We start from the raw sequence: 9548 nt of genomic DNA on the forward strand, positions 1-9548 counted from the left end.
GAATCAACACTATGAGTCAAAATTGGGGAGCTTCTTCTCTGACATATTAGTCTCTTCTCTTTCACTGAGCTTCCCTTTCTATCATCTTCCTGTATATTTTCTGACTCTTTTGCAAGTCTAACTGAACGCTACCTAATTCTCTTGACTCTTCTGCTCATTGAATCCTCTTTTAAGATAAATATGCTAGTTGATTGGTTTCTAGCTAGTCATTGTATTTTTTCCTTGCTCTTCCATTCCTACTTATTTGTTAAATATTCTATTGTCAATTCCATTCTTGCCTAGTGTCACATTCAGATCTGTGACTGTGATTTGCTAATCTCAACTACTAGATGATCCATTTAATTCTCTTAAAATTATATATATATATATATATATATATATATATATATATATATTTACTATACATATTATAAAACCAATAATCACAAAAAGTGGCTATTGAATTAAAAGTAGAAGGGTATAGGAAGTGTTCAATAGCATACAGTTTTGAGGTGTTGATGACAAGAAATGGAGGGGGAAAATGATGTAATTGTATTTCAACTGAAAGCCTATTAAAACTTTTTTAAAAATCAAAAATAAAATCATTTATTATTCACCCACAAAGAATATGAAACATCACTTAAGGATAATTAGCTCTCAACAACACTTCCTTTCCTTTGATCAAAAATAATGTCAAAATAACATTGAGAACGATTTTCATGATAATTTGCTGAAAATAGAAATTTATGACATCAATGCCACTATAAACTGAATAAAGATAATTTATAGTGTCAAATTTTAAGCCTTCTAGTTTTCAACTAACCATAGTAAATCATTTTCTTTGACGTTAAAAAGAAAATGTATTATTAGCCCAATTTGAAATGTTACTTTTTAAATTCTTTTATTTTTAAAAATTATATTAATACATAAATTCTCCTCTTTTACTTTCCACAACTTTTCATATATGCACTTCCTGAGTATTTTCAAACTTACACTCTCCTTCTTTATTAGAATATATATGTAACACACACATATATGTACATATAAATATGCATACATACATATATAGGTACAGACACACACACACACACACACACANATATATATATATATATATATATATATATATATATATATATATATATATATATAAAATTCCCTAAATATTTGTATATATTTATTAATTCCTAAGTACATATATACAAACTTATCAATCTGGGTAATGTTCCTTGTGCCTCTCCTTCATGGAAGATCTCAGCAATTCGATAACTAATATCAAATGATCACCCCTGAAAATAAATGCACTGAGATGTAATTTAACTATCATTAGAAAATTGTGAAATCTGGATTGAATGAAATGAAACACTTTATAAAATGTACTCAAGATAAGTCTTTCTAAATCCTTAATTTTATAGTGAGTCTTTGTATGCAAGCCACGTAAACCAGTCCATTAAATCCTGGTTGTATTTGAATGTAGAACAAATGTTCTGAATAGCAACCTGATGCTTACTGCTGTCCTCAAACTGGTAGAAGCATCAGTGTTGAACTGAATTTAACAATGATTTTGATTTCTGTTTTGAAAATGTATTTAATGAATGACTTATCTTCCCCATTTTGTAATTTATCCTAAATTGTCACTTAAGTTTATGATCCTACAGAGAGTTTTAGAGCAATCTTTTAGATGTTATAGGATGAACATTGCTGGTCATTCAGGATTTTATGGTACTGATTGAGAAAATGTGGCTCATAATTTCTAAATGATTTTAATAGTTTAATACAGGGTTATTATACATATATTTATATAATATAACTCAAACAAGCACACACACACACACACACACACACACACACACACACACACACACACACTGCTACTCTACCAGTACTAGAACCTTACTGGGACTCCTCTAAGATACCCTGTGTTGCCCTGTGTCATGGAGATCCTGTAGTTTTGGCTCTGTAAGACTGGCCACTTCATGCACTTCAGCAATTCATCTATTGGGGTAGATGTAGGGGTGGACCAATTCAAATTCCTGGATCTGAGCCCACCAGTTTTCCTTGTCATAGGACCAAGGCAAGCTCAACCCTGCTGCCTGTGTGACAGGCAGGACCCACTCTCCTAAATTTTGCAGCTGATGAGAGACTTGGACAGTCCTCCCACTCTCTCGATCTCCATTTCCTCTCATTTCCCATCAGCCATAAATTCCATGGGACACATGAGTGGAGGAAGGCATCTCCCTCCTCTGTGCCACCACCCAGCACACACTGATATTCCTGGACTGATGCCCTCTGGGCCAGATCACTGGCAATTTCCCACATCCAGGGACAGCTCTTCTTTCCCGCTCAGAAGAGTGGCAGGGTCTGTAGTGTTGTAGCAAGAAATGAGAAGGACTAGTTCCCCTGCTTTCATAACGCAGAGCCAGCTCTCCTGCCTGATGTAGGTGTCAACGAATAAGAGTTGGGGAGAGAATCTCTTCTTTGCCCACACTGCTGCATGTCAGACAATTTGTGGGGCCAGCTCTCCCATGTTCACATTCTTGGGGCTGGCTCATCTGCAGCACCTGCAATGAGTGCTGCCTGTTCTCAGGAATACATTAGCTGGCTAGGACCAAAGACCATTCTCTTATTCTCATGTTCCCATGGTCATCTCTCTGAGGGTGCCCAGGTGAGATGAAGGGACAGTACTGCACAGTCCTTAGACATCAACATGTCCCCAACAGGAAGTCCAGACAGGGACATCTGCCTGGCCTTTGGCAGTAACAGATGCCTCCTGCTGCAGAGTCCCGACTCAGATATCACCCCTAGTGACCATGGTTTCAGATGACATCACTGACTACTCACAAAAGGTTGTTCCTCACTACATCTACTCTCGGGTTCTGCCTCTTTTTATTGTGCTCAAGACCTTCGGTTTCTCTTTTTCATTCATTTCTGTATGACTTATGTTCTCCTTTTAGTGGTGCCTGAGGTCTCTAAGTTTCTGGGGTCATACCAGGTGTGATCTCAGGAGTATAATATCCTCTTGTGCATTATGGCACAAAGCAGAGACTGTCATCTCAGGCATGGTCTTTTCTCTCAGGCCCGGTGGTCAACTCAGATTAGCTTCCTTTCCAGAGGCCTGGTTCAAGACCAGTGGTGATGTCAGGGTCACTTTTTTCAGGAAATGTTAGACTCAATAGGTCAGAATCCTGAGCATCTACATAGCCTATCTCCTTTCTGCCACCTACTGACTCACATGTGACATAGCAGCCATTCTTGTAAAACCTATGACAGGGTGTCACATACTTTTAAAGCACCCTCTCTTATCCTTTTTATCTATCACATTATTCTACTTGATTTCTTTTTTAGAGTTTTGCATCCATATTCATTTTAAAATGATGATTTCATTCAGTATATTAAGTATATATATATATATATATATATATATATATATATATAATATTTATTCACTTAGGAACACACACACACACACACACACACACATATATGTGAAAAAAGTGGTCACTAAGTTTTAAAAGAGGAAGAAAGTGTAGATGGGAAAGTTTGGAAGGACAATCTCTCTCTCTGTCTCTCTCTCTCTGTCTCTCTCTCTGTCTCTCTCTGTCTCTCTCTCTCTCTGTCTCTCTGTCTCTGTCTCTGTCTCTGTCTCTGTCTCTGTCTCTCTCTCNTGTCTCTGTCTCTCTCTCTCTCTCTCTCTCTCTCTCTCTCTCTCTCTCTCTGTCTCTCTCCTCCATGTGTGTGTATGTATGTTTCAGACTAGTCTTAAATTCCTATATGTAAGTGGATACGTTTTTGTCTCAGCATTCCCAATAACTAAGGTTATAGAATTGCATGCAAAACTGTTTTTCTTGGAATAGTTGTTTTGATATTTTTTTTGAGTATTAGATCTTTAAAATACAATATTGGATGCTTAAAATGCATTTGCTTTCTTCAATATAAATGCTTTTTTTATGTCACTGTGAAACAACAACTATCCCTAAATCTGAATCTTTTTCATTTGACACTACTCTAGTTCTCTGATATCAATATCCTCTCTGTGTCTGATCTCTCTGATCTAATCATAGAGTATTTTATTGATTTTACCATAATCCCTCTCTTTTCACTCAGTCTATGCATTTCCTATTCTAATTAAAGTTTTAAGACTGAGACTCATTCTATACATTTATCATAATTCATTCAATTCCCATTTTCACCTTTTGTGAACTACTTCTGTACTTTAAGTACTACTCAGACATTTTCTGTGGCTGTTAATTCTGGGATACTTCAGCCGTTTTGCTCTTTATTGACCTAAAGACATAAAGTCACATGTAAGTTACCACTCTAGTTATTGTTTCTGAATTATATCTTTGAGGAAGTGAACAGGCCTTTCTTGGAACACTATATTTAAATGATTTAAACAGTACAAAGGGAATGTATGCTGCTTTTAGAGAAAAAATATTCCAGTAACAAATGTAGTTTGAGGAAATGTGTTACAATGCTTGGTGATGTCGCCCCTTAAAAGAATAGAAACATTTTACTAACAGCTTTCTCAAATGGGGTTGGGAAGTTAGCATTTCATGTTCTCAGGATCAACTGTGACCATGTGAGGAAAGTAGGTAAATTCCTCCACTGATGCATATTGATATTTGAAAATAAAAACGCCCATGTCCATGCTAGAGACACCTGTTTGGACCAGAATCATTCAGATAGGTGAAATTGTAACAGGAATATCAATATAAGAGCCTGAAGACATGTTGTTATCATATAAAATTTAAATTACATTATCTTAATAGAACTGAAATTAGACTCATAAGTTCACATGATATTAACATAAGACCTTAGCTTATCAGTCAAGTATGAAAATCATTTCTACTTTTTAGTTCCTCATTTTGTTTTGTTTTCCCCAGTGACTCAATATTACTTCTGGAAAAGTGATTCATATCCATTTTTCTCAAATACTGTAGATGAAGAGCTCTTACCATCTGTTCAGGTTTATAACTCTGTAATGTAACACTTTATCTTGCTCTTGGCCTCATGTAGACTTATTGTATTCTGGGGCACCTCGTTCATTTTATTCAAGCATCTCCAACTTCCTATATTATAAACATCTTGTGATGTTGCAGCTAGAGGCCACTTTGGCTACTTGGTGAACTTACTGGTCATAGGATAGCAATATATTGCTGGAAGCTATAGTTTTCACTTGTTCCTCTCCCCTTGAATGTGCTCTATACATTCTCCTTGCCCACTCCTAGATTTACATCAGTCATGATTCTCTTTCCTGAATAACATTTCTATAACTTAACTTTTCACATAGTCTAACTCACTTAATGAAAGCATTATGAATGCTTACCCTGGGCTAATATTCACTTATCCAGTGAGTGCATATTATGTGATTTTGCAAATTTTGTGATTGGGTTACCTCACTCGGGATGATATCCGACAGATACATCCATTTGCCTAAGAATTTCATAAATTCATTGTTTTTAATAGCTGAGTAGTACTCCATCGTGTAAATGTACCACATTTTCTGTATCCATTCCTCTGTTGAGGGAACATCTGGGTTCTTTCCAGCTTCAGGCTGTTATAAATAAAGCTGCAACCCTATAGGAGGAACAACAATACGAACCTACCAGTACCCCCAGAGCTTGTGTCTCTAGCTGCATATATAGCAGAAGATGGCCTAGTTGGCCATCATTGGGAGGAGAGTCCCTTGGTCATGCAAAGATTATATGCCCCAGTACAGGGGAATGCCAGGGCCAGGAAGCAAGCATGGGTGGGTTGGGGAGTGTATAGAGGACTTTTGTGATAGCATTTGAAATGTAAATGAAGAAAATATCTAATAAAATTGCTTAAAAAAAGAATGAATGCTTACCTTGATAAATTCATATATTAGTAGGGGATCCATACCATCTGAAGACAACAAATCCAGACACTATTGCTAATGCCAAGAAGCCTTGATGCCAGGAGCCTGGTTTAGCTGTCTCCTGAGAGGCTCTGCTAGAGCCTAATACAGATGAGGTTGCTCACAGTCAGCCATTGGATTACACAAGGACCTGAAGGGAAGAGTTAGGGGAAGAACTGAAGGAGCTTAAGGGGTTAAAACCCTATAGAAAGAACAATAATATCAACTAACTAACCCTCCCCCCCCCCCCGCCAGAGCTCCCAGGGACTAAACCACCAACTGAAGAAAACACATGAAAGGTCCCCATGGCTCTACCTACAGATGTAGCAGATGATTGCCTTATCAATCAATGGGAGAAGTCCTTGATCCTGGGGAGGCTCAATGACCAAACTTAGAGGGATGCTAGGGTGGTGAGGTGGGAGTGGGTGGGTGGGGGAGCACCCTCTTAGAGGCAGGGGAAGGGGATGGAATAGGTGACTGGCACAGGGGAAACTAGGAAGGGGGGACAACATTTGTAATGTAAACAAATAAAATAACCAATAAAAATTTTATATTATTTAAAAAATAAGTATTTTGCTCTAAACGTGCCTCATTTTGAGAACTAATACTCTACTGAATTGTACTTAGTGTAAATGTAATCATCAGTGAATCACCTGCCAGTCACATACAGCAAACTGATACACATAGAGCAAACTGATCCACTAAGGTCAGTGTCTTGTAATTATATTATCACACTCTTCAAAATTGGGCATATGTTGATCTATAGCCTATCAAGCTATATCTTTTGTCCTTTCCTTACTCAGTGTGTAACATGCCTGCCCACACTCTTGGACAAAGTTCTCTGAGTCTTGCCATGTTCTGAATAATGTCCAATTCATGTTATAGTCCTTTTCTAAAATTCTGATAAATTTAAAGTTTGTATTTTTGTTTAACCATGTAATATGAGATTATGTCATTGTTTTCTTTTCAACACTTTTTTCCTTTCAGCGTTATGCAGATATATTGTCCTTCATGGTAGCAAAATGTAATAATTTTTCAGTAGGCATTGTGAACGCCACACTCCACTCAATATAGTTAAGTTCATTGCAAAATAATTCCCCCAAATTTAGTGCAAATATCTGATCACTATAATCAACTCCTTAAAAGTTTTGGTAACTATTGTTGTATTGCTTTTGGATAAAATGGAAACAAAAGTTGTATAAATCAATAAATCAGCTTCTTCATATAAAGAAATAATTTTTTATATCCTCTCTCTCTTTCTCTCTTTGTATATATCCTGTGTGTGTGTGTGTGTGTGTGTGTGTGTGTGTGTGTGTGTGTGTCTGTCTGTCTGTCTGTCTGTCTGTCTGTCTGTTTGTCTGTCTGTTTATCTGGGGAGGTGTGATTTTCCTTTTCTGTTGGTGTGACTATACAACTTGGGGAGGAATGTGTTTAGTTTGTTGTACAACTCTCAGTTCACACTCCATCACTGAGGAAAATGAAGGTAGGCACTCAAGGCAAAAACCAGGAGGCAGAATCTGAAGTACAGGCCATAGATAAAAGTGTTCCTATCTTGCTTTTCATGGTTTTCTTAGCCTATACTTTATATAATATAGAAGCAGCTGGTCAGGAATGCAACTAACACTCTGACCTGGGTTTGTTAATCAAGAAAAATTCCCAACAGACTTTCCAAAGGTCAATATTATTACTGAGGTTCTTTTTTTTTTTTTTTTCAGAAGGCCCTTGCTTGTAAAAGATCATAAAATTATTAAGCACAATAAAGATGTAGTTTTTATAACTCTATACAAGAGTATACTGATTATTTATATATTAAATATATTTATGTTGTGCTCTTATTTATGCATTGGCTCAGTAGATACTAGACAAAATCCTAGGCAGTTAGATCAACACTCAGGCTATTTTTGAAGAATTATTGAAGTAGTAATCATAGTTTATTTGTCCCTAAGCTCATTTAAACAGATCCCCTATAAGCAAGTTGAGGTAAATTCTGACATATAAGAAATTTAAGACTTTTTTTTATTACTTTTAGTGCATAAATTGAGTTGAAAATCCTGTCCAGGGATGAGCACAATGTAACTTTTTCAGGAATATGAACAAAGAGAAGAAAAAATATTTATTATTATTCTATGGAGAAGGCTCACTGGTCACCATGTTCTAATATGTTTTGGATTTAACCTTTGGCTTTATCCTTGGCCCTAGTCAAGTCGTTTAGTATTTTTAAGCTTTAATTTTTCTCATTTACAAAAATGAAGATAAAATGATATAACCTTGATTAAATAAGTTCACGGGTTAAGAGTATTCAGTATAATGTCTTCTCCTTGATAAACTGTAGAAACATTTGAAGTTATTGTTTAAGAGAAACTTAGAAACCTTTTTTTGAAGGAAGTCATGTTATAACTACCATAAAAGTGATAAAAATAAACTCTGTCATGATTCACTAGTCAAAGCTATTATTTTACATAGAGAAACTAGAATATCATAGTTGATCCTGCATTAACAGAGGTGTGGAGACTCTACCAAATATTTTCTACCAAAATGATCCATGAACACTGAGCTTTTAGTTTAAACATGTGAGTTCAAATGTCTAATGCAACTACAAAAATAAATAAATAAATAAACAAGCAGAAGCAAAATAGTTGGGCACCCAATCAAATACATTATCCAGCAGACATCAGTGGGAGAAGACTAGAAAAACTGTCACATAGAGTTTCTGATCAACTAAAAACATTCCAGACAGTAATATTACCAGATAAGACTCCCATCATCCCTTTCATCATTTCTCTTATCATCACTGCATATACCAATTTTCATTTTCCATAACATGTACACTTTTAAGTAAGAGCTAGCATCTCATACATTCTTCCAACTACACTAATTATGTACCATATGGTCTGGAGACTTGTATATAATAGCCATAATTTCAGTTTTGAATGAGTGAGTTTATAAAGTATATGGCTAGTCAAAGTTAAAGAAAAAAATAGTTGGGTAGTTGTGGAGAGATAGATGATGGATAGATAGATAGATAGATAGATAGATAATGATAGACAGGCAAATAGATAAAATATTCTTGGATTAAACACTTCCAAATGCCAGAGATACCAGTTGAAGAAATTCAGACATAAAAAGCATATTCATGGAAAATAAGCACAATTGTTAATTCAGCTTTCACCTTTAATTTCCCCCATTCCATTGCTTCCATTTTTATTAATTATTATTGGATATTTTATTCATGTACATTTCAAATGTTAGCCCATTTCATGGTTTCCCCTCCAGAAACCCCTTATCCCATCCCTTCTCCCCCTGCCTCTGAGGGTGCTCCCCTACCAACCTTCCCACTCCCACCTCCCTATCCTTGCATTGGAATATTGTGCCTTCACAGGACCAAGGGACTCTCCTCCCATTGATGCCCAACAAGGCCATCCTCTTTTACATATGCAGTGGGAGCCATGGTTGGTGGTTTAGTCCCTGGGAGCTCTGGGAGTTCTGGTTTCCCATTCCATTTCTATTGGATATTATGTAAGTCCAATTAGATGATGTTATCTTTATCTAGTGTTAATTGTTCTTTACTTGAATCTTTCTTGAATTAAGGACACACTCTGCTTTGTACATCAGGGGCTAAGGGGAATAGATTAGATCAAAGTATATTGTATAAATGTACAAATTTCTCAATAAAAATATAGTAAAACTTACT

The 9548-nt window shown here is 36.1% G+C and overlaps 1 pseudogene; it reads right to left on the reverse strand.

The window, feature by feature from the left end:
• Window positions 1–3138: 3138 nt before the first annotated feature.
• LOC115065287 lies at window positions 3139–3250 on the reverse strand (annotated as a pseudogene).
• Between the last annotated feature and the right edge of the window lie 6298 nt (window positions 3251–9548).

This window comes from Mus pahari, chromosome 13 (genome assembly GCF_900095145.1).
Source record: "Mus pahari chromosome 13, PAHARI_EIJ_v1.1, whole genome shotgun sequence".
In the NCBI taxonomy this organism is placed as follows: domain Eukaryota; kingdom Metazoa; phylum Chordata; class Mammalia; order Rodentia; family Muridae; genus Mus; species Mus pahari.